This window comes from Cololabis saira, chromosome 24 (assembly GCF_033807715.1).
Source record: "Cololabis saira isolate AMF1-May2022 chromosome 24, fColSai1.1, whole genome shotgun sequence".
Taxonomy (NCBI): domain Eukaryota; kingdom Metazoa; phylum Chordata; class Actinopteri; order Beloniformes; family Belonidae; genus Cololabis; species Cololabis saira.
Genome location: NC_084610.1, coordinates 11,114,338 through 11,139,784, shown reverse-complemented (window position 1 = coordinate 11,139,784; position 25,447 = coordinate 11,114,338). Strand labels below are relative to the sequence as shown.

The 25,447-nt window shown below is 40.9% G+C and overlaps 1 protein-coding gene across 2 annotated transcripts in view; it reads left to right on the top strand.

Moving 5' to 3' along the window:
- The first annotated feature begins 488 nt into the window (after window positions 1-488).
- Window positions 489-25,447, top strand: part of LOC133425192 (interleukin-1 receptor accessory protein-like 1) — a 298,716-nt gene continuing 273,757 nt past the window's right edge. For both annotated transcript variants that reach the window (XM_061715901.1, XM_061715900.1), the window contains exon 1: window positions 489-924. The gene's annotated coding sequence lies outside the window, so the exon portion shown is untranslated. The remainder of the gene's footprint in view (window positions 925-25,447) is intronic.

Sequence of the window (25,447 nt, the reverse complement as noted above, 5' to 3'; positions counted from 1 at the left end):
AGGTGCATGAAAGATGATTATGCACCATTAATTTGCGGTGAACGCGTCCAGTGAAGGATGAGACTTGAGCAGAAGGGAATCATCAAGTTAGACAAAACAGGAGCTTCGCTTTCAATTTTTTTTCTTCAAAATAAATATAATTTTGAAATAAACTCTTTTCTTGCAGCAGTTTTTAAATCACAAATGAATAAAAGGTCGAAATTGTGGAGGGGAAACAAAGGAAAAATGTAAATCAGCTTATTTTGGGGCCACGTTTTGGTTACTCGTGCAGCCTCCTGGGCTTTTATTTTGGTGAGAAAGCTCCTCGTTTCTGGGCTGGAGTCGCTAAACCTGCGACCACATGACGGATTTTGCATCACACAGCTGCACGCTGACGGGGAGAGAGAGGGAGAAGGAGAGGGAGAAGGAGAGAGGGAGGGAGACGCGGTGTGGTGTCTTATTTTCCTGCACTCCACTTTGGAAATTTGCGCTCTTGCGGTCGCGCCTGAAGCTGAGCTCACCTGCAGGGCTGCGAGGCTCCGAGCTGCTCCGAGCTGCTCCTCCAACACCAACACAGTCCAGCATCCCCCCTCAATCACTCTCCCAATCTGCTTCTTTTCCCTCTTTCCCCTCATCTTTTTCTTCTTTTTCTCCTTTTTCCTTTTTCTGAAAGTGCCCGGGCTGCAGGTGTATTTGCGCCTCGGAGGACTGGCAATATGTAATTTGGGGACAGACGCCGCGTCTTTTTTTCTTTTGGAGAAGTGGACTAATCATTTCACAGCTGGAATCATTTTCCTTTTTTTTTTTTTTTTTAAAGAAAAGGGGGGAGGAAAAAAAATCACTTTCTGCTTCACTCTCTCGACCACGAACCTAGTGTGGCACACCGTGATGGTGCGGGGCTGCCGCCGCTGACGGAGGATTTGATCGTCTGGAAACTGCTCGTGGGTGAGTTAAACGCGCTAATTCCCATCCACGTTGCCAAAGTTAAGGCTGATTTATGGTTCCGCGTTAAACCAACGCAGAGCCTACAGCGTACGGTGCGCTGAACGGTGTCTGTAGTTTGACAGCTCCTGCGGGGAATGTGGCGGTTCCTATGCGCAGTTACGCACCGTCTCCTTCCAGTCTCCCTCCTCATGAATCCATTCACGCTTCGCTAATGTGCGGCTCGTAATTGCGCATTTGGATGAGGACGTCTCCCCCGTCGTTACGCATGAATCTCAGCCCTGGTTGCTGGTTTTGGATGCGGACAGAACCGCCGGTGGATCGGTCTTTAGGCTGCAGCGGATTCAGGTGAGCAGCTCTGATGAGTGGATTTCTCCAAAACGTGGGGGGGAAACCATCAAAGGGATGTTTAATGGAAGAAATTGTCATTTTTACGCATCGTTTTTGGTACCATGGCAATGGTGCGTCGGCAGTGTGGATCGGTCCAGGAGGGCAAGCACGCACACATCCATGCAGCTCGTGCGTCAGACGGAGGAGGGAGGCGAGAAGAAGCCGAGCTTTGTTACTTCAAATTATTTCTGCTGAGTGATTGCCTGGCAAGTCGGCTCTCTGCACTCTCCTCATGATTTGCTAGTGTTTCCCCTCCACTCCCCCAGCTCGCCTCCCCTGCTTGGATGGATGATGGCTTGTGATCGTCCATATGGATCTGGGAGTCCCAGTCTGGCTCCAGTCACACCGAGGTTTGCCAGTTGAACATATTTGAGATTTGGGATGTGACACCGATACACGGAGCAGTATCTGGCTTTAAAAGGCACAACAAACCCTCCAGTCTCTCCCTCTAGATGAGTTACAGAGCCTGCTGTAGCCTTGCAAGTTGCATGTCAACATCTTGTCAAGGCGCCTCTGCAGAGATGCTGCATTTTTGTTTTCTTGTAAATTTACTCCAATCCACTAAAGCCAAGGCTGCAGGGAGTTGAGTTCAGTCAGTTGCTTAGCAGTGGAGATTTTTTTTTTCTCCATCTTAACTCTTGCTTGCTTCAAAATATCCCTGTATCATCCAGCACTTAGAGGGAGTTTATTTCAGCGTGTTGTTGATGTCTTCTTTGTGGTATTTCCATGACATCCGTATTCATTCCTAAAATCAGGGGTAAAGCTTGACCACAGGAGCAACCAGCACCACATGAATTAATAGATAAGTGGCAGCAACCACTTAACAGAAGGCCTGCAGCTACATATCGAGCCGAGTCGAGTGCTCTCATACAGAAATTGATTTAGACAGTGATTATGTCATCTAGCACTGGCACGTCTTTTTTTTTCCTGGTTCAAGTTTACCAAGCAGCCTGAATTTCCCTTGATTTCTGATGAATGAAGGAAAGTTTTAAGTGACGATTTAAATGTAGACAGAAGATACAGTTTTAATGGTGAATGGTACTGAATTATCAAGATTGAGCATTAGACAATCATTTCTTTCAAGTTGCATGCTGCTTGAGGTATTGTGTTTTTTGCCTCTATTAAGTCTTTATTTGGGATGGTGAATGCCATCCCGAAATAAGCTGAAAGGAACCATGACACGGCTTTGAAAATGCCACTTGAACTCAAGCAGACTACAGCGTTCTCTCAGGAAGACAAGGATCTGACAGCGTAACACATTTCCTCCCCTTCCTGTCTTGATTGATGCTTTTAATTTTCAAGGAGCTGTCACCACGCCCATCGGCCTTGGCTTCGCAATCGAGGGGCGGACAGTCTAAGGCTTTCAAACGAAAGAGTTCATTAATGCAGTGGGAAATAAGGGTTGTCTCACTGAAGAATATTGGCTCGGTGTGAGGAATGATGGGAGCAATTGATGAGGATTTGTGAACGAGAATGTCGGAGAGGAAGTTGTGAGCGGGATACCTCCATCAAAGCTATTAAATGACATTAATATGGCTGGAGGGGAAATGGAAAGACTCAGAGGTGACTGTATGTGTGACCACATGCATGTGTGCAATTGTCCTGACGCATGAGCACCTCTCACTGCCGCACGGAGATATCGACTGTTGTGAAATCTGAGTATTAGAAGCTGTGGATTACATGCATAACAAACATGCTCCCAGTTAAATCTTCTGAAAATCCAATTCCCCCTGAAGATGAGATTCCTTTTTCTCCATGCCTCATTCCATTTTCCGACGCAATCATTGAGCATCGATCTGATCCAGAGCTATTTATTTTCTGTTGCAGCCATCATGTCAGGAATTGACAAGTATGGTAGATCAGATGGATAACGATATATCTTTGCATGCTGCTTCGCCCTCTCGGAGAGATGGATCGTGTCCAGAGAAAATGCAGGGGAATCTTTCTTCTAAGCAGTTTCATGTGGCCTGGTGGGTTTGATGAACCTGCAGGGAGGCCTGGAACCGTAACGCTGATGAATATGCATGTAAAATCTGGTTCTGATACTGTTTGATGATCAAGAGTGGAGATCCCATGATAACTCTTGGGTTCTCAATTTAATGCTTGGAAATTTGAAAGTACATAATGAAAATGTATACTTTTGATAAGTAAAAATGCTAATTTATGCTATTTTACGATACAGGGAATGGTATATCTGGCTTGTCTCGGTCATTCTTTTATAATTCACGTCAATTCACCTTTATTCAATAGAAATGAACGCAAATGACTCACAGCACTTCCAATTTTATCGAGTTTTGCGATTGGACTGAAGCAGCCAAGCCAGTGCAGTACCATTGATGGCCACTAGGTGCACATTTATAAGATTGTTATTCATATACCACACATTGTTTTCCTTATTAGTCATAGTGCTGGGCAGTATGACCAAAAATTTATATCACGGTATTTTTCAAAATTATATCGGTTTCACGGTATATCACAGTATTTTTTTTTTCATGCACAACTGGGTGTTAACCACATTTTCTAATGATTTGGAAAGGAATTGCTGCAGTAAATTGGCTTTAATTTTACTGTCATGAGGAGGATGCATAAATCAAATAAATTTGATTTAGGCATGCTTTTCAAAGAAAAAACATTTTTTAATTTCCCAGCATTATGTTGTTTTGGTTCCACCTCCTGGTGAATGTTAGGTAAAATTCTTATGTGGTTACTTTTTGGTTGGCCAACGATTTATGTTTGTGGTGCGCAACGGGTACGGGAGCGGCCAGTCTATTGCCTTATATTACAACGGCGTTATTAATTGTTCGTTTTTTTTCCCACTTATTCCACCGAACACCGAAAGTGTTTTTTTGCCATTTTCGGCCGAACAATTTCGGTTACCGAACAATCGGTGCATTACTACTGCTAAACAGTCCCCTCACAAACAGTGTCCAGCGGCGCTACGTTCCGCGGCGCGGCAGAACGTAGCGCTGCGCGGCGTTCCCAACGTTGTGTGCGCTACTGTACATACTCACCGGTATTACGGTATATGAAAAATTCCTATCATAAGAAAAATAAACACCGGTATTCAGTATGAACCGGTATACCGCCCAGCACTAATTAGTCACACATTATTTTATAAGTGGAGGTATCGCTCTCCAGCTACCTCCACTTATAAAATATGTCCACTTCCTGTGAAATAACAACCCAAGACGGTCACGGCCAAAGAGCGAACTTGTGACTTCAGTTGGTAAAATGCAGTCTCAATCCTGAGTGAGTTTTACGGCTTTCTTGGCGCGAATGTTGGTCCAATCATTGGTGTTGGTTTGCTTGCCTTCACCACTGGAGCGTAGTTGTTAAATTATTCCTTTTCCTGTCCCAGAAATGTCACGGTTCTACTTCTGCCTTTCAAACTGCATCATGCCTGTGTTTAGTGTGACATGAAACTCTTGCAGTGGTGTAAATGGTCAAGAAGAAGTGGTCACGGTTCATTGGGTAGAGTCGAGTTGCAGGAGTTTATGTTTGAAGGGGTAGAAAGTGCAGCTTTCAGCTTCAATCTTATTAAATAAATGGTTAGAGGTTAGTTTCATGTTGCTTAAATGCTGTGCTATACGGAGCAAAGGAAAAGGTAAAAGGTCATCTGGGACTTAGATACTTGGAGATGTCACATTAAAAGGTACAAATTATTACATTTATCCTTTCTTTTCTTTCATTCTTTAATTTATACCTGCTTCAATCCCGTTCAGGGTCTCGGGGAGTCCAATAAAACGGTCAGATTCAGATTACTTGATGCATTCGCACATTGAAACGCTGTAAAAAATGGAATTTTACAGCCTAAATGTGTTGAAACCTTTCAAGATAGTTTCGTTTTGATGGGAAATTAAGCCAAAGGGAGCTTTGAAATATAGAATTGTTTCTGGTGATGATTTAAAATACTGCATACTATTTAGACCATTGTTACTGTCCCACCATTATGTGCAGGTGTGGGTTTGGGTTTAAATTCTGCAAGTTATTGGTGCAGTTTTTCTTGGTGAGGATTGGCCATATAACAAAACTTCCTCTGGCTGGAACATCTATCAGTTGAGCTGGACATAATTTTCCTATCAATACTGTAAGGTTTGCAGTGGTGTAAAGTAACGAAGTACAAGTACTTCGTTATTGTACCTAAGTAAGATTTTTGAGAATTTGTACTTTTATTGATACTTTCATTTTTCTGTACATTTACTTTTACTTCGTTACATTTTCAAGGAAAAAATCGTACTTTTAATCCGCTATATTTAAAATTGGACACGTCGTTACTCGCTACAAATTAAAGAACAGCACAGCGGGGGCTGATTTATGGTTCCGCGTTAAACCGGCGCAGAGCTACGGCGTAGGGTACGCGGCGACGCACACCCTACGCCGTAGCCTACGGCGTAAGGTGTGCGTCGATTTAATGCGGAATCATAAGGCGGACGGGAAGGAAGGGGGGCGCGTGAATATACCGAGAAGGAGCCGCAGCTCCCGGGAGAGTTGCGCCGCAGAGGCGGGCCGGAACATAGACATATATACATATATGTATATATGTCTATGGGCCGGAAGGCTGGAGGAACCGCTGTCGCGTCGAGTACCGATGAGGACTGAAGCCTGAATTATGGTTCTGCGTTAAATCGACGCAGAGCCTCGCCGTAGGGTACGGGCCCTGCGTTGGTGTAACGCGGAACCATAAATCAGCCTTGAGCGGCAGCCGACGCGTGTCCGTGCGCATTATTCTTTGATTCCACCCCTTCTACGGTGGTTTTGGCATTTAAAAGTTCAAAAGTCTCATCCTTTATCAGCTGGGGTTGCTTAATGTTGTCACTGCATACTACAGGCTGGGGGTGAACCTGTCAGCGGGTCAATGGGGTACAGCAGCAGTGATGAGCAAAGGGAGAAATTAAAATGGGGTAATGGAAACAAATGCTAAAGGGGTCAGAATAATATCACCATTATTTAGAGTTGTAAGCAAATTCTTGGATTCTTCATTTCTTTGCAATCCTTTTGAAAATAATTTTGTACTTTGAATTTTGTACTTTGTACTTTGTACTTTTTACTTTTGTACTTAAGTACATTTTACACCATGTACTTTTGGTACTTTATTATATTTAAGTTGAGGTACTTTTATACTTTTACTTAAGTAATGTTCTTAATGGGTACTTTTTACTTTTACTTAAGTAATTTTCAAGCAGAAAATTTGTACTTTTACTTAAGTACAATATTTTTGTACTTTTTCCACCTCTGAAGGTTTGTTTGCCCCCCCACCCCAGTTTCACCTACTCAACAACTCTACCAATTACTTTCCATTATGCAGGTCATGTGAGATCACAGAGGCAGTGCGCTTTCCACCCTCTGTAATTGTTTTCCTGCTGGAGTTAGAATTTCAGCACTTTTATCCCTTTTCAGTAGAACTGTATATGTATAGAAAAAATAAATGGCCTTCAGAATTGACCTCCCCCCCACTGCTCAGTCACTGCACCCACTCCTGCTGTCGTTCAGCAGAGAGGTATCATAAAGAACATTCTTCATTGCAAATCATTTTCAAGACCCTTCTTTTTTTTCTTTTTTAGACCTTGATGTGAATGTCTTTGCGTATGGAAGTGAATGGAGCCGAGTCTCTGCAGCCGCCGTGCCAGCTTTTATTTACCTTCTGCATGTAATGGCATTTCAATTCCAGCCCAGCAATGCTTAATACTTTAATAAAAGGACGGTAATAGCATCATTTCCAGCTGTCTCACTGCCCTCAGAGGAAAAGATCCTAGGCAATATCTTCATTGTTTTGTAAATATATTTGTATGTGTTGGGGGTGGTCGAAGCATGAAGCTGACCAGAATAAAATGCATTTTAGAGCCATTTATTTTCCCCATTTGTTGGAGCAGAAAATAAAAGGACTTGGGGTCACCCAGGCCGCTTTTAAAGCTCAAATGTGGTTCTGGCCAATTGGGACAAAGCTAAAATAAAGAAGACTGTGAAATGCTTGTCTTGAACTCTTTCTGACACAGCCATCTGAGCCAAGATCAGTTCCCACAATGTATGGGATTTTTCTGTGCTGAGGGCAAACCTCGTGTTGACTATGCAATCCCCTCCTTAATGAGCAATACAAGGAGAGGCCTTTTTGCTATGAGCAAGAGGAGCGAGTTATTGTCGTCATCCCTCCTTTTCAACCCCAATGTCATCACATCCATGTCTGGATGTGATCCTTTGAGACTCACCCTGCCTAGAAAGATGAAGTTGATGCGTTTTTAGATAGCTTTTATAGAGATGTGGTAAGAGGATGGAAATTGCATGCTAGGGGAAGCAAAATGAGCAATTTTTCCTCCCATTTCCCCTCCCGTCTTCCTCGGATCTGTGCTTACTGATTCATGAAGGCTTTGTTGTGACATTCCATCCGTTGGTGTGGAGATTTAAAAAGGGAAAAAAAGAAGGAAAAAATCACACACAATGCCACTTGACATGAAAAAGAGAAGCCCAGACTACATTATTTTACAGGCTAACGGCAAACCAAAGGGGATGTGGCACATCTTGATCTAAGTGAATCACACAATTCACAGAGCCTCATCTCAGATAGTCTCAGCAAGGCCTTTTGTGTTTGGAAAACGCTTCTGCTTCCCTCTACAGCATCTGCTCAAGTGGCTGTTTGCACACTATATCAATGCGCACATTAGTGTACCGAGGTGAAATGCAGAGAGTGTTTGCACCAAATTCTCCTCTGCGAGCCCGGCAGGAGCTTAACTGGAACAGCTGCGTCGAGGGATTAATAGTGAGTGAAATCAAGGAGCGCTTCATTAGCAGTTCTTCATTTGTCATTAGCCACTTCGCATGCGACCTGGGGCAACATAGTATTTACAGCTAATTCCCAACATATATCCCAACCAGGCATGAGCAGAACACGGGTCTGGTGGGCCTGATCCAGACGGTTCACCAGGCCTGCATTTGCACTGTGTACAAAGCGTTGGAGTTAAATCCCTGCCAGTTCCAGACTCCACTAAATCAACATGAGGTGATATTGCAGCCGTCAGCGATGACACGACGTGATAATTCCTTATCGGTGCGTCCAAAATCTTGATTAGCTCCCGACGATCAAGTAAACTGTTGGGTGTTTATTATGAAGGATGGGTGACAGTAATTTCCCTCTCAGCCACAGCTAATGACTAGAAGAACAAAAGCTGGCACCATGTTGTGTTTGTGCACCCTCTGTGCAGAATCCAGTATGGAAGATCCTCCTGGGATTCAAGGTTCATCCCAGGAATCCAATGTAAAGTCCTTTGTGATATCGTGGCATGAGTGCAGAACTGTAGAAAGTCGGGGTTCCTACATGGTTTTACGCGTTCATGTAACCATTTTTCAACCTTTCACATGACGTAGTAATCCGCCTGCAATGGTCATTGTACATTTAGACTAAAAAATGAGCCACTTAAGCTTTGTTGTTGATTAAGGCAGTGTTTGTATAAATGCTCAGTAAGCTAATGTGGACCTGGAAATGATTTAGTCTTCTTCTAGAAGTCATTGCCGGGTTTGTTTTTGTGTGTGTGTGTGTGTCGTCTGGATTGTTGCAAGAGCAGCCATTAACTGGTACGTACCCATTGAACTCGGTTCGGTTTGAATCCGTTACTTATCCACGGCATCATCCATCTATCTAAACGCAACAATCCCAGTTATGATCCATTCCCCAGTTTGGCTAATGACGGTAATAATTTCACGCCGCCGAGATATTCATCGCATCACGGCTGCTGGTGTGTCTTTCTCCCAGCCGGAGCACGACTCTAACCCCCTCCCCTTCCTCTCAATCCTGGACCAGACCCACGGAGGCCGACTCTCAACAGGGTTCATGATTTATGGGCCACTTTACAAGAAGGGCCTGGGGACGCAGCACTCCTTGTCCTCCGATATTGGATCTATGCTGCCGAGCATGGAGATGTGGGTCGTCTGTTATTGTGAGAGAGCTTATTTGCATTGCGCAGTTGAGCTCTCAGCGGTAGCTACAGCATGTCTGTTCGTCTTAGCTCTTAAGTTTATTTTCGCTCGCAGGGCTGTTGGTTTCCTAGATGTTTGAGGAACATTTTCAGAGAGCATGTGCACTCAAGACAAATGGCTTTCACGTTGCTTAGTTCGTGTGAGCACTCGTGCACCTGTGATTATAAATTATATCGACATATCTGAACAAATGCATACTGGGAGCTGCATTGCTTGATTTTACAATTAAAACTGAAAGCCACAAAATGATAAGTCCCTTTAAACCCCTTACAGTCTTTTATAGAGAAAGCCAGATGAGATGCAGAATTTTATTTATTTATTTTTTCTCCCCATGTCGTTGATTGGAATACTTTTGTTCTGTTTTAGCTCGGCTTATTTTTCCAAGTGACAGATTAGATTTAAAAATCAGATAAATGTTTGGAGCCTTAATGATTCTCATTGCTGTAGGGTTGGCGTTTATTAACTTGTGTTAATAATCTGACAATCCGCTCTCATTTCCTCTTTAATCAGCCCACGGGTTTGCCACTTAGCCAGACAGTACTTTCAGCTGAAAAGATCTGGCAAACTGCAAAATCTTTCAGGGCATTATAGCTCATTTTTGTGGGCCTTTTACTTTATACATTGTGCGGTTTAAGAACAATTATGTTGGGCTCCTTTTTATTGATCGCTGTGAATTTTTCTCTGTAATCTGAGAGGAGCCGCTCTGCGGCTCTGAGGGATGTCAGCTGTTGTGCTTCCTTTTTTAAAGAGCTGCATAAAGGAAGTATCAATGAGATTTTTTCCCCCCCTGCTGTTACTGTAAAATATGCAGTCTGTTTTTTTTAATTCAAAGTCAGAGCTCCTTGAAGAACTTAGACTTTGATGCGCTCAACTGAATAGCATTAGCCTGGAAACTCGTCGGTTTAGCAGCAGATCAGTTTCAAATGTTTAAATGCAGGTGCTGAGGGGAGAAGTGTGTTGAAGGATGAAGACACATGCTCTGGTCCGTGAATAGCTGATCAGTCTTTGGAAGTTTCTATCTAAGCTCCAGGAATTATGATTTCAATGTGGCATCTCTCTGGACTGCATCTGCTACGATGGTGAATGTAACACATATTAGACCTCAGGAAAACCTCCAGTTTGGGGGTTTCACAGGTGTCACTCAGCAGCTTCCCTTTGGAATAAGCTCATTTGAAACCTTGAACTCTGACAGTGCTCGAGTGTTTGGTGTTGATGGTACAGATGGAGCTTCCTACATTACTATCTGGATTATATGATACAAGTAACAAAAAAGCACGTTCATCCTCATTGTTCTATAGAGGTCTACAAGCCTCGTAAGACTGTTGCTCGTGCTGCTGGATGACTTTCTCTCAAATGATGAAGATGTCATGATGGACAGGTTGGTAGTTACAAAATAATAATCGAGACCCAAACTATAGGTTTCATATAGGGAGATTTGCGAGGCCCTGTGCGAAATGGCCGGGGGGGGGCCCTCGTGCGCTCGCTACGCTCACAGGCGCGAAACTTTTGTTTTTTTTCGGGTCGGATCGGGTGTCTATATGCGCAATTTTAACTCTCCAATTAGCAAAATACTGGATACCTTCCCCTGCCTCATCATTATTTGACTTGCCTCGGCGCGGGGCCCCGCGGTTGCTTGAGACCCGGGGTTGCTTGAGACCCGGTCTGATTGCTGATTTTTCTAACAAATTTATCAAACAAGCCTTTCAGAGAGGCATTAAACTCTTCCATTTTCTTTAGTTTTTTTCTTTTTTCGTCCCCTGATGGAAATTTCCTGAATCTGTCTCGTTCTCTCGACATTGTGTGACAGTTTGTTCCAACTCCACCCGTCTGGATCAGAGCAGCTTGTGTCTGTGCTTGGTCTGACGCAGTTGTATTGAACAACAGACACGCGCATCATTGCCCATATATTTATTGATATGCACAGACTAGTACACATTTAGGTCTGTAACGTGACTGTTGATATTTATAAGGGAAAAAACGAAAAAAAAACGTTTTTTTTTTTTTTTTTCAAAAACGGCCCATAGCGCGAGGCCCCTTGGGGCGCGAGGCCCCGTGCGGTCGCACGGTTCGCACACCCCTTGCGGCGGCCCTGGGTTTCATGGGGGAGATTAATCCCATGAACACAACAGACCTAGGACAGTCTGGAAGAGCACTACTTTAAATAACCAAACTGCTTAAGCTCTTACAGTGAATTGATGATTTATGTCCGCTGAAGCGGAGAAACCCACCTCGTAACTCCCACAGCATGATGCCTGCCTCCCCAGAAATGTTACTTCTCATTGGTTGAAAGCAGACTGCGACAAATGGGATCGGTTCACTTAGTGGCATTGTGTTTCCTTCAACAACTACTTTGGTGTTTTCAGGCTAAATAAAAAGATAGGTCAGTAAAAGTTGGCGTTACTTAACATTTATGCGCCAGATATCCTTTGTTTAATCTGTTTATGTCAGAAATAGACGAAGGAAGTAAACAAAAGGTCAGCCTGCAGGCTGTATTTATGCAGTGAAGAACCTGCACTGCCACCTACCTGTTGGTGGTGCAATTACACGGTGACAGAACAATGGACAAGTATTAACAGCAGCGACGACGCAGGTTCCATGTCTAAACGACGTGGGTACTCATGCTTAAGGGCTTAAACATCTTAAATTGTACAAGTTTAAATCCCTTACATAATATTTATACACCTGACTGAAAACTGATACAAGGTTCTTTTTTGTGTTGATTGTAAAATGCCAAGTGGTTGAGGGTCTCTCCTTTGTAAGATGATGGGAATCAAGAAATGTGGAGTTGTAATTGGCTTTTTTAACATATTTCTTTTGCTTTGGTAAAGATGGTCACACAGATTAATTGCTTTACTTCATCACTACTGGCTGTTTTGTGTTCTTTTACAGCATCTCGTCACCAAAGCCATCACATTCAACCCAGCTAGAAAGCTATTAAATGTTGAGCTATACATTAGTGAACAGAGTCTATAAGTGTCTTTGACTTTTAGTGGTGAAGTTATGGTTTGGAAAAGCCGATAGTTCATGATACTTCTGTGGTGTCATGGTGGTTTTCTTGCTTTTTCTAGCTGTGTTACTGTCCTGGGAATTCACCATGACATCTCATCAGATAAGTCCTCATCTTTTAAGGACATCAAGGCCTGGTGGACTTTTAATTTCCTGTGACTAAATTTAAATAAGACTGAGGTTGTTGGCTTTGGACCTGAGCACCTCCGGAGTAGACTCAACCACAATCACGACGGATAGTTTGGCAGCAAAGATTACTGCGAAGGAATACAGTCTAAGTTGTGCAGAAATACCTGGTACTCATGCTGAGGACTGGACATGTACAACTATATACTACTTGGTAGGGCTGGGCGATATATCGAGATTTTAATATATATCGATATATTTTCAAACACGATATGATACGAGACAATATCGTTTATATCGATTTAAAAAAAAAAAAAAAAAAAAAAAATTTAAAAAGTCTGCCTGTTATTGTCTACATTGTATTAATTGCACAGTGTATTTTAATTTAATTGTTATGCAGGAAAGGGATATTTGTTTTATTTTATTCAAGAAGCATTTTTATTCTATATATGCAGGCAGTTTATTTTTATTTCATTTGTTTTATACATTTTGGTATTGTGCAGACCTCTGTTAATAAAGGAACCTGTGTGACATTTGGCACGAGGCTTTGTATTAAAACTGACTGTTTTTTTAAGGGTTTGCCTCAGAAAAAAATGAAGCTAACAGAGATGCTATGCTATAATGCTTTGGGGGAAACCCCAATTAAGGCACAGAAAAAATATCGAGATATATATCGAGTATCGCCATTTAGCTAGAAAATATCGAGATATGACTTTTGGTCCATATCGCCCAGCCCTACTACTTGGCTGTATTGGTATTTCTCTGAAAAGCCTCTAGTCTCAGATGTGCTCGTGGGAGTTTTCTCCAAAAACATACATTTTGTTGTTTGGTGATTAAAGATGATGTCGGGATTGAAAAAGGGTATAGAAACTGAATGTATGACTTCCCTATATGGTCACGGGAGATGGCCTGCATCCCTGAATCTAGCTCTGTTGAAGGTGTCTTCCCCTCTAGCCTTATCTCCTGTCCAGTTAATGCACAGGGGACTGAAGATTTACCGAAAAGGAGATTCAGTGTGAACTGTTGTCCTCAGATAGGCTCCTTTTTGAGAGTTGGAACTACAGAAGGCAACATTTGGAAATAAATCAAAGGCAGACTTTTGCCAGAATTTTGAACAATATCTGGTCTATTTTTAGAAAAACTCTATTGGATGCATGTATTTAGTTCAATCTTTTCTGATTTCTATTAGTAATCTAATGCGGAGGGGATAATAACATCAATAACTGCGAATTGCATTGCAACATTTGTGTGAAAAATCTTCCAACCTATAAAAGATTAATTTCGTATTAACGCGTTCCCATGAGATGTTTGGCTACAGACTTCAGAGATTTGCTTTCTTAATAAGCAGGAAAGTAAGATTTAACGTGCCCATCAGAATCACTGCATCATCTCGTATTAGGTACGTGACTGGGGAATACATGCCTTACAGATTCACAGGGAAAGTCTGTTTTTCTTTTTCTTTTTTTTTTGCTAAATCATCCGTTAAGTAAAACAGATTTGTCTGTATTCATTTACTGGTGTCTGAACCACCACTGTGCTATTTTGGTGTAATTTATATCCATCAGAGTTAATACTTTGACCATTTAAGAAGTAGCTTTGGTTCTCATTACAGCTGTAAGGGAACAAACGGCTCTGACAGCTCTCATAATTGCACCAGTTCTGAAAAATCAACATCAATTAACGCTGGAAAATTTGTTCTGTAGATGATATAAAATTGTTTGTGTTTAATCTGAACGCATTAATAGATAGTTATAGAGACAATGCTGCTGATAATTAAAATAAGGGATATTGTGCATTTAATATGCACGGTTGTCTGATCCTCCCCAGATAACGTCTTTCTCTGCTGATTGCAAACATCTCACGACGCTGCTTCTTATTTGCCATCCCCTCACCTCCTCGTCTTCCTCTCTAGAGCTCAGCTATCGTGGCCTTTCACTGGCAACCCCAGCAGGTCCTCGGTCCTCTTGGCGCTGGCCTGGAATAGTCAAAGAGAGAGCCCTGTTCATTTAATGTCATCCTTATTTCCATGACAGCCAGGGAGGAGAAAGAATCTAGTTTGCAGGCAGCTCAGGGAATGAGACTGAGAACTGGATGCTGCTGCACGTGTGCATGTGTTTGTGTCCGTACAACTCATTGCAAATGTTTTTTTTTTTTTTCCACCCGACTCCTACTTGCAGGCGCCTAGATACCAGCACTAAAAATAGAAAATATAAATTATACATAACGTGTCTGCCATACTTTATACAGTGATTTCTGTCACTTTAGCTGAATCTAATAGCGTAGTTAAATGAGGAACAGTTGTTCATTTGGTCAGTTGAGTAGTAATTTAAAACAAATTTCCTGCCTTTTTATACCATCCATCCATTATCCATACCCAGATATTCCTATTATGGATCACAGGTATCTGTAGAAGCCTATTTCAGCTTTTTTTTTTTCTTTTTTAGGCAAAAGACGAGGCTTGTCAGCCCCTCTGTCATTTTTATACCACCTAACCTTTAAGTCGCGAAAATGGAAACTTGAAGGACTCTAGGGAGCTTTAAAAGTCATGAATGTTTCAAATAAATGGCACATATCTGATTACATAAACACAGAAAAATATTTTTATAATACAAAGAATCTAAAAATGCAGGAAACTGCATCATGGTCAATTTGGGATATCAAGTCTACTCAGATAATCTGAGATTTGGAAAAGGGGCACCAGATCATCTTCAAAGTCTAGCAAATGCTCCACCAGGAATCTATGTCACTTCAATTAAAACCAAAGAAAACGTGACTCGGAGCGAAGGAAGCCCAATGCAGCGTTGCCGTAGTAACTTGCTGAAACATCTCAAGGTGCCGGATCTTCTCTCAACTCAGAAGCAAGACAGGAAGTGATTGAAGCAGCAGTCATTTACAGTGAGGGTCTCACTATCCACATTAGCTTGGAAACTGTCCCTCCTCCTGTCTTATCTGCATTTCCCATCTCATTCCCAAATCCCTTATGTCATTCGCTGGGAATTAGGGCTGTGCGATTAATCGATTTTAAATCTAAATCGGATTTATTAATCAAGACGATGTTAAAAAAAGGAAAATCGGAAAATCGATTTTCCTCTCTCTTTTTCATATAGCTGGAAAAGAAGGCGAGAGCTGCCATTACAGACAGAGCTCATCTATTCATCTTTGTTTGGTCAAGAAAATGGTAAATGTTGTCACTTTACTAAACTCAAGGAGGATTTACAGTATCTTTCATATGCACTTCAATCCCAATAGGGAAATTTGTTTGCTATTTTTCTTTAAAAATAAAGATAAAATATTTGAAACAATTTATTCCATTGTTTTTTGTAGTTTTACCAAAAAAATCGAAATTGAAAATCGGGTTTTCAGAGAAAAAAATCTGGATTTTATTTTTGTCCAAAATCGCCCAGCCCTACTGGGAATATGTTTGTTTCAACTGTATTAGAAGACAGAAGTGTCTTATTTGGGAGAAAAGTGCCAGATTTGTGATTGAACACCTGGTTGAATTTGCAGCCTTGCATGATGGAGACTAACAAACTGGCCAGATGTTAGCTTATGTAAAGCTGACATTAGACTAAATCTGCATAGCCTCAAACGTTAACTATTATGATTACGAATGAGTCTGTGTTCCATACTTAACATGTCATATCTTTCTCTCAATGACATGGTCAGATATTTTGACTGTTGTTGTTGGAGGCATAAAGACATTTCTGAGCCTCACTGGGCCATTGTAGCGTTTTCTCGATTAGCTGAGGTTTAGACAGATGCCGGGTGCTGCCTCTAAATTAAAGAAAAGGAAGAAAATGTTTACCTTTTATTCAATTTAGCAGTTATTGGCTGCTTTTTCGCAACATAATTGCAACAGATGTTGGTAAGTCAGCGAGGCTGCTGGGGGCTCTTTCATGCGTTTGAGACGACAGATTTGAGGGTTAACTCATAACCTCATAAACCCAGATTCCTCCGTCTCCTCCCCTTCATAAAGCTGAAACAGATTTAATTTAATTTGGCAGTCAGCGCACGTTTGGGACATTCTGTGAACAATTACAGGTTCTTTATTGATTAAGAGGCTACGATGGTTAACATAGAGCTGTATTTGAGTTGTGAAAGTATATTAACTCTCCGAATAGGTTAACATACGCTGATGATTTTTGTTACTGTTATCAAATATGTTATCTTATCTTTATAACATTTCTGGTGGGCTCCAGGATTTATATATGATATAATTCCTGACTTTAAGTGGCGAAGGGAATGTTCTCGACGCGATTGGATGTATCACCAGTATTCCCATCGTGGATTATTTTTCCTTTTGCGAGCACAAAAGGTTACTAACATGACTGAAAACCAGGAGCTTGCTACGCTCGAATAAGCTCTCTTAATTATGTTTTTATACTTCATTTTCAACTACTTCCAAGATACATCCAACAATACATCTGCAGTCCACCAGTTGGTCGAAGTAATTTAGCATCCTTTTAGTTCACCCCCACTGAACTCATACTGGTTGTTGTGACGCTCGAATAACATTCAGCTCCAAGTGCAACTCTGGGTTTAACTAGGTGTTGTGGTCCAGGTACTGTAGTACTTTGTGGCTGGCGATAAGGGGGCGTCATTTTTCTGCCCAAAGTGGCCCCAAGCCGGTGTCATCATTGTGCTGGTCCCGAGCCCAGATATATGTAGAGACCTGCGTAAGGAAGAGCGTCCACTGTAAAAACTACAACAATATGGCAAACACATTGATCCATCGTGGCGACCCCTAAAGAGTCCCATCTGCTTGCGTGTTGGATGAATCCACGATCAAATCATTTTTGCGACTGGGTGAAAAAATGGGAAAAAATCGGGGATAAAAATGATTAAAAAAAAAAAAAAGGTTATTTTGTCAATCCTTTTTGCATCATTTGATACATTTGTGCTTATCTGTTGTAGCTAAATGATTAAATAACCATTTGGTTACATTTTAAAGGAGCCAATTAACGAGTGCTTAAAGTATATATAGAATCTTAAAGTTTGTTCTCATGCTCTATCAATTGTAGATAAAATAGTTTATGATAATAAGCATTATGAAGTGTATATTATCATATCATCTGCATGTATGTGATTAATGTTGCTCTGCAGGGAAGAAAAGGATGGTGCATACGATGGGAAGAAAAGAGACAAATGTATTACATTCCAGGATTGTTATGGCGTTAAACACAAGAGAGGGGTTTCTCCTTTTTCTCTCTTCTCCTTTTAAGAAACAACCTCTTTCTCGTTTTACTGGCTGCATATGTTGAGAACATGGAGGCTTGTGGTTGCAGGGTTATTAGATAATCTGAAATGGAATAATTCAGTGAGGAGAGCACAGACTTATGTGGGTGGGTGTGTGCGTCAGCCAAGGGTATGAGGGCTTGAAAAGTGTTTCTCACAAATGGAAATGTTAACTCACCAAGCAAAGTACATATCAATTTTCTGCCTGGAGGTAGGAGGAAGAGGGCAGAAAGGTGACATGGGGAAGAGCGAGTGGGGTGTAATGACAAAGTCACAGAGAATGTTCCCTTGTGCCGAAACCTACTGAGTGTCACATTGTCTTATTGTTTCATGCGGTGCAAATCATGTCGTACAACCACTTCTGTTAAAGAGCAAAGGTAGCAATCAGGTAAGTCAAGGGACACACTCAAAAGGCAATCCAAGTTTAATTGCTTTGAGATGAATGCTGCCAAGCTATTTGCTCTGAAAACCAAAACAAAGAGAGTAGCAATTAAAAATTCCCTTCAAGTTTTGTGAAGAGCGAATATGAACGATTCAGATCATACATACAATCACTTATTTCTTTTTTACCCTTGTACATCAATTGCTAGTATTTTCCTGTTACACAAATGTTATGAATAAGAATTTTGTTAATTAAATTTTCAATTATCTGAAGGCTGATAGTTCAAACGATTTGGTCATGACTGTAAGCCTTAATGATAACTTTAGTATTTTCATAAACACTAAGTTTCTTGTTGTGCTGGGTGGCTACAGGGGTATTAGTCACCCTCTATAACTAAGCAAAAATAGTCTTAATTTTGTTATCTCAATTAATTGGTAAGAAAACCAGCACTTCTACAGTGTGTTAATTTTTTTTTTCTGATTAACTTTCTGACTTTATCATGTTGCTGTCCGTGCCAGGACACAACTCAAAGTGACTATTTGCAAGTTTTTAGAGATTAGTTTTCTTCTCTCCAAAATGTTCTCTTCTGCTTAAAAGCCCTTCCAAAAGTTGACCTTATGCTTGATCCAATTTTTCCTTTTGCAACTCTCAACAGCTTGCTGATCCCCCTCCCTCTCTGCTGTGCTTCAGCTCTTTCATTAAAGCATCACTTCAGAGGAAATAGTTAATGCCACACAGTTTAGTAGCCATGGAAACTGTAGAGGTACCAGAGATTGAAGTTCAACTCCTTGGTGCTCTGTCAGGCTTTTTTATGGATAAATTACTTTAAGACTCACAATGAGGAGCCATGTTTGGAAATCATGGGATATTTCTGCTTTCCAAGTTCTGCCTAAAAGTAACAAAAAAATACTTTAACTTCTTAACCCTATAATGTTGAATGCATCATCTTTGACCTGTGTTGCCTGGTGGAAAAGCTGGGACACGTGATTTGTTAGTGCCAGCAATCTAGCATTCGCATTAGGTCAGCAATATTGTCATTTTAGGCTGGAAAATCCCACCAGGAAAACTGTACACTGCAAAGATGTATTTCTAAAAAAGTATAAAAAGCCTTGTTTTGAGAAAATTAGACCATTTTAGAAAATGTTGCTAGTTTAAGAATTTTAGTGAACATTTTTAATTTGTTTCTTACCCCATTGGATGTGGCTAAAAAAAGCAAAAACAAACTTAAAGCATTTTCTAAAAGAAATGATTGTGTAATAAAGTAGTTTGAGTGAAAGGGAAGGATGGGTGTATCGCAGCATGAGTTTGCTTTTCACAAATGAGAAATTCCAACGATGGAAGAACAATTGCAATTTATGGTCAGCTCTGGTCAGTTGTTGAAAATGTTTGATTTAAGTGTGTAAATGAGCTTTTTTTTTAATACAGTTTCTCAGATGGGGATTGTCTTTTGAAACTGCTCTCTCTTAATGCTATAAGGCGAGCCGACCATATCAGCTAAAAGAAGTACATGCAATAAACTACAATGGATGTTTATTCACCACTCCCACCCCCTCAAAAAAAATATAAATGAATAAAAAAATGTAAAAAAAAAAAAATATCCAATCAATGCTGGATATTGTCCAAGACCCCAAAAAGTACTTATTCACATAATTGGAAAAAAAGCACTTTTTGTTCAGGCAACACAAAGGGTTATTTGTGTTTTTTAGTCCAGCGGGCTCCGCTGTAAGTATAAAGGTCAAGTCGCTTTTATGATACCGCCCACGGTTTACTTGTTCCATCCTGTGCTCGGTTTTGTTTTCTCTTCTGTTTCTTTCTTGCCTCGGCCGCGATGCCAACTGTCGCTCTGAGTTAATTCTCTTTTATCCTGATGCGTGACACGGTGCCATAAACACATGCAGAGTTATCACAAGGGTTGACTAAGACAGGAATCCAAAGTGACGCTGGCTGGATTTTGCTGATAGTTTGGACAGAAGACAACGTCAGCTAGACGATGCGTAATAAAAGTCAGTGTAATAGACACTGATATATTTAAAGATGGAGAAAAAAAAAAGTTGCTTTAAATCAAATCTAACAGTAAAAGTTCTGAAATAATTTCCTACGAACTTTTTTTTTGTAAAAAAAAAAAACTGGTAGATGTCTTTGGTATCTGGCTAAAAGCCCACAAAGATGTAATAGAGCTAAATATATTGGAAATTGTTTGATCGGTAATGTCTGAGGAAAGCATATGTGTGTGGTCATTAGGGGTGTAACAATATATCGTGCCACGAAATTTCGCGATACAAAAACGTCACGAAACGTGTCGTGGAGGTGACAAAATGTATCACGATATTGGATTATTAATATTAATCTATTGTGTTGACTAGTAACGCGCATCCGACCGCGCCTCGACCCACGGACCAAAATCTTACTCCGCTCAGAAGAAACTAGTACCGTTTTGCGGTCCCGATCACAGGACTCTTGGGGGGTTTTGAGCTCTGAACTTTTAAGTCTGGTGTAGAGTTAAACCTTACCTTATTAAATTAAACCTTTTTGGGGTGGTGAGTAGGATAAACACGGGGACAACTTCTGCTGAGTTCCAGTGTACTTTAATGTCCGCTCAACAGTGTAGGATTTTAGAACATCAACACAGCACCTAGTGCCGTACTGTGGCGTATCACTCCGCCCAATCTAAAACAGACTAATCACTACAGATAAACTGACTAGTGTAATTATAGTCCCTGATTTACATCAGAATATAAAGAATATATTTATAAAATAATGAACCCTGAATTACCAAAATAACCTTCTTAACAAAAATAAATCTCATCTTACACTTATAAGGTGAGCATGAATCAATCTGTTTTATGATGTAAATTGTATGTATTTATTTACTTTTATTTATTTAATTTTAGTTGTTAAATTTCTGGAAAAGAAAAAAGTCAGATCATACATGAGAGAAACTATTCAGTTTGTGGCAAAATATTTTTACTTGTATGAAACTGAAGATGCATAATGCAAACCTGACATTTACTTTTAGTTCAGTTTGTGGAAAATGGTTGGCCTGGCTTGCTCTTAACTTAAACAGTTATAAAGCATTACAAACTGTAACAATAGGGCAAATGCACAGCATTGTTTTGTATTTTGTGTCTTTCAAATAAAAGACAATTTTTTTCTAGTCATATGTTCCTCATGCAAGGTTGTTTAAAAAATACTGCTATAATATCGTATCGTTATCGTGACCTCAATATCGTGTATCGTATCGTGAGATTTAGTGTATCGTTACACCCCTAGTGTATATATATATTTAGTAATGCTTCAATTGTAGATTGGTGAAACTGTTTGAGGGCAAGATGAACTGACTCTGGACCCAGAGAGTGTCGAAGGTTCCCCATTACATCTGCAGAACCTCTTTTGAAAGTAATTGAATCTTGGATGAATCTGCTGGGGAGGAAACACCATCATGGCGGGGAGAAAGCAGTGCTTAGGGGAAAAAAAACTATCGGAGCACGAGAGGCAGGTGACACATTTTTGGATGAGCTTTTCTTTAAAGGATGGAGCACCATGAGATGGTTGACAGGATAAGCTTTCATTGTGGGATTTTTTTAAGGGAACATGATCCCCCCCATCCCCCCGTCTAAGATTTCATATTTTTCTTGACATCAAGTACTATCCATTTCTTGAAGGATACCTTTTCTTGTTTTCTGCTCCATTGTGCTCCTGATATTTCTGACACTTACACGGCTGTGTTGAATCTTTCACTTCTCACTATTTAATAACCATTTGCCAAGAAGGAACGCCATGGGAGCAATAATACACTGAGACCTCCTTCATGTGAACCGATGACACTCTGAGGGCTGTTTAAACAGGTGACCATTTAAATATTATCCGTCAGAGGCAGAGAAACAATAAAACATGTCAAAGCTTATTTATCCAGTTTAGGGAAAAATCAGGCAATTTTAGTCACTTTCCATTCCGTGTTGTACAAGACTCAAATCACCAATAAAATTTGTGACGACGGGGACTCTACGTATCCACAGTTTTAACAGACAGGGTAAAATCAGCAGCAGTGTTCTCATAAATGAGCTCTTGAATATTTTGGGAGAATATGTTGGATTTCAGTTTTTATGAGGCAAATAAAAATCATCCCATGTGGGTCCCAAAAAAATATTGGTTTGAAATTCAAAACCAAATCATGAACTCATGGATTACTAAAGTGGTAAGACTGCCCTCAGATTGTAGGATTCCTGCACTGAAAAAAATCATTTCAAGAGAAATTAAAAGGCCTTATTTCAAGAAAATTGAAACTATTGACTCTTTTGTGAGATTTAAAGGTTTTGTTGAGTTTGGCGGCTCCTTTGGACAAAAGCGGTAGTGCTTTACCAGTAGTGTGGAAGGGTTCCTACCATCCACCTCCAAGTTACATAGTGCCAGTGAAGGCGATACGGACCCCTCAGACCATGACAGAGGTGTCATTAAACCTGTTGTAAGTTGATGTACCATCACAATGACTCTGGAAATATTATATTAAGGTGGAAAAGTTACATTGTGCTGCTTTAAAAATTATAATCAAACATTTTTTTTTTTTTTGGTAACGATTTTTTGCTTAAAATAAGACAATTTTGACTAAATGTATGGAATATTAGGCTCATTATAGAGGGGCTGATTTTGCTGTGTCACTGTTGAACAGCTAATGTATTCCATAAAATAAAGATTGGGAAGATAAATTATAATTCATTTTGTCTTGGGGGTGTAAAGGTGGAAATGAAAAGATAAGGGATCTCGTATTAACCTGGTCAGTCATCTAGATCAGGGGTCTTCAAACCTGGTCCTCAGCACCCGCTGTCCTGCAGGTTTTAGATGTTGCCCTGCATCATCACACCTGATTCTAATCAATGGTTCTCATCCAGGTCTGCACAAGTGTGTTAATGACACAGTCCTTTGTATCACGGTGCGCTGAAGCAGGGTAGCATCTAAAACCTGCAGGACAGGGTGTCCTGAGGACCAGGGTTGAAGACCCCTGATCTAGATGACTGGCCAGTTGCACGTCTATCCAAATGGCGTTCAGGAGCTGTTTCTTTTGCGTACGTGGGTACGGCCCCTGGCAGTCCAAGGCAAATCTGGAGGAACCAGACTAATTCTTTGCATGGATAAGGAGAATAATCAGGATGGTTGACCATTGCAATTTAAAAAATGGCTAATAACTCGCCATAGCTAGATGCTAAATGAAGTAAATGCTATGAAAGTAGTATTGAATACAGTACGTGAAATACGTCAGTTATGGGTGAAGTAACAGCTGGTTCCTGAAATTTCACCAAAACTGATCACGTACAGGAAAATTCTATGAAATCACCAGATTATCTGTAATACCAGAAGTATTTTCAACATTCTTCTGATTCAAGTCAGTACTTTTGTACCATCAGTGCTGGTTGGCATTGTAGGATTTCTGCAAAATTGGTCTCTGAAATACATGGTACATGACTACGCAACTTATTTTAGTAGTACAGTAAGTACACTGGACGTGAAATGGAAACATTTTTGCAAAGCATAAGTACCCCAGGAAGATTCAAATCACTTGAACGTGATTTAGAACCAGTTTTAAAGGAGACCTATTATTTATTACGGTACTAATAGAGCTCTGTAACACGGAGTAACACCGGAGCTAAGCTAAATACTTAGCCCATGCAAAGATCATACTTGTAGACAAATATAAATAACATAAAAAATTTACGTCACTTACCGCTGACTCGTGTGCAGTTGCCGGTGGCGCAGCAGGTAGTGCAGCCGTCTCACAGCAAGAAGGCCCTGGTTTCGATTCTCGCCGGGGTCGCCGGCGGAGTTAGTTGTGGGCGGAGGCCAACCTATTCTGAGTGGCTTGTAGAAGTCACATGACACTGGAAGGCGACACTACGTAACTTTTCCACCTTAATATCATATTTCCAGAGTCATTGTGATGGTACATCGACTTCCAACAGGTTTAATGAACCTCTGTCATGGTCTGAGGGGTCTGTATCGCCTTCACTGGCACTATGTAACTTTGAGGAGCATGGTAGGAACCCTGCCACACTAAAAAACTACAAATCGTTACGACTTTGACTGCTTTACGGCATACGTCACTTCCCCCTCCTTCCCGATTCGCAGTCGAGACGAAAATGGGCGGGGCTTGGAGCGCAGCTCTGCAGAAGCTGGTAACCCGTAGCTGTGTTGTGGCTGCAGCAGCTCCACACAACAGACGTGGGGAAAAGATCCTAATGGTTTAACTTTTCACCGCTTTCCTGCTCGGAGGCAGAACCACGGAGGCCAAGTATCTGATATAACAAAGTAAAAGAGTGAAAGAGTCGTCGGCTCGCTTTGGATCGCAGCTGTAACGACAAAACACCTTCCACACAGTAAATCCTGAATTATGGTTCTGCGTTAAATCGACGCAGACCTACGGCGTAGGGTACGTGGCGACGCGCAACGTATGGTGCGTGTCGCCACGTACCCTACGCCGTAGGCTCTGCCATAAATCAGCCTTAAACCACAAACACTCACGCAGACCGGGTCGGATCAAAACACGGGTTTTATTCCCCACTTCTCCAGCTAAACGCAGTTGCTGGCCAGCTCTCTGCGGTGCAATTAACCCCAATCTTCAGATAAAACTAGTTTGTTGAGGAAAAAATATTAACTCTTATTTGTAGCTGCAGAGGAAAAAAATAATCTCACGAGGAAAACAAAAATATTGCTCACGCCTCGGAGCCTCTTCACCATAATATAGCAGTCAAAAAAAAAAAGAAAAGAGAAGTAAGAGTGATACAAAACATGTATTGTATGTTGTACTATTATACAAATTTATTGAAACACATGGCTCTTCAGTAGGGATTTCATATGGATCCAGACCGTTAATAATCATTATTTTCTCCATATACCGCTCCCTGGCTTCCTTGTTTAAGGTATCCCAGTAAATTCCAGTTCCTTTCCAGCAGTTTAACATCTTTTTTTTTGCGTTCCGTCTGTTCACTTGGTGAAACAGAAAAGCGTCCCGTCTTCTCTCAAAACAAATGCACGCGATGGGACGGGAGTTTTCCGGCACTACGCGCTGGTGCTCATGGGAAACGTAGTGTTCTTTCTGGTAAAACACTACCGCTTTTGTCCAAAAGATGCCGCCAAACTCAGAAAAGCTGAAAGTTACGTTGTGCTGCTTTAAAACAAAAAACATGTTTTCCATAATAGGTCCCCTTTAATGCCACAGAAACAAAATCTCCTCTTAATTGGCTCAAATAATGCAATTCTAAGCTTTTGGTCTTTTTTTTTATTTAGTACGTGTTCTCACCAGAAGGACTGCAGTGAAGTGAATTGAAACCTCATTTTTAGGCCTCGAATCATCGATTGTTTTGGTCTACACCAGAGTTGGAAAACTGTATTCACGTCAGGAAAAATTCAGTTGACTTGATTCAAGCTTTTGAG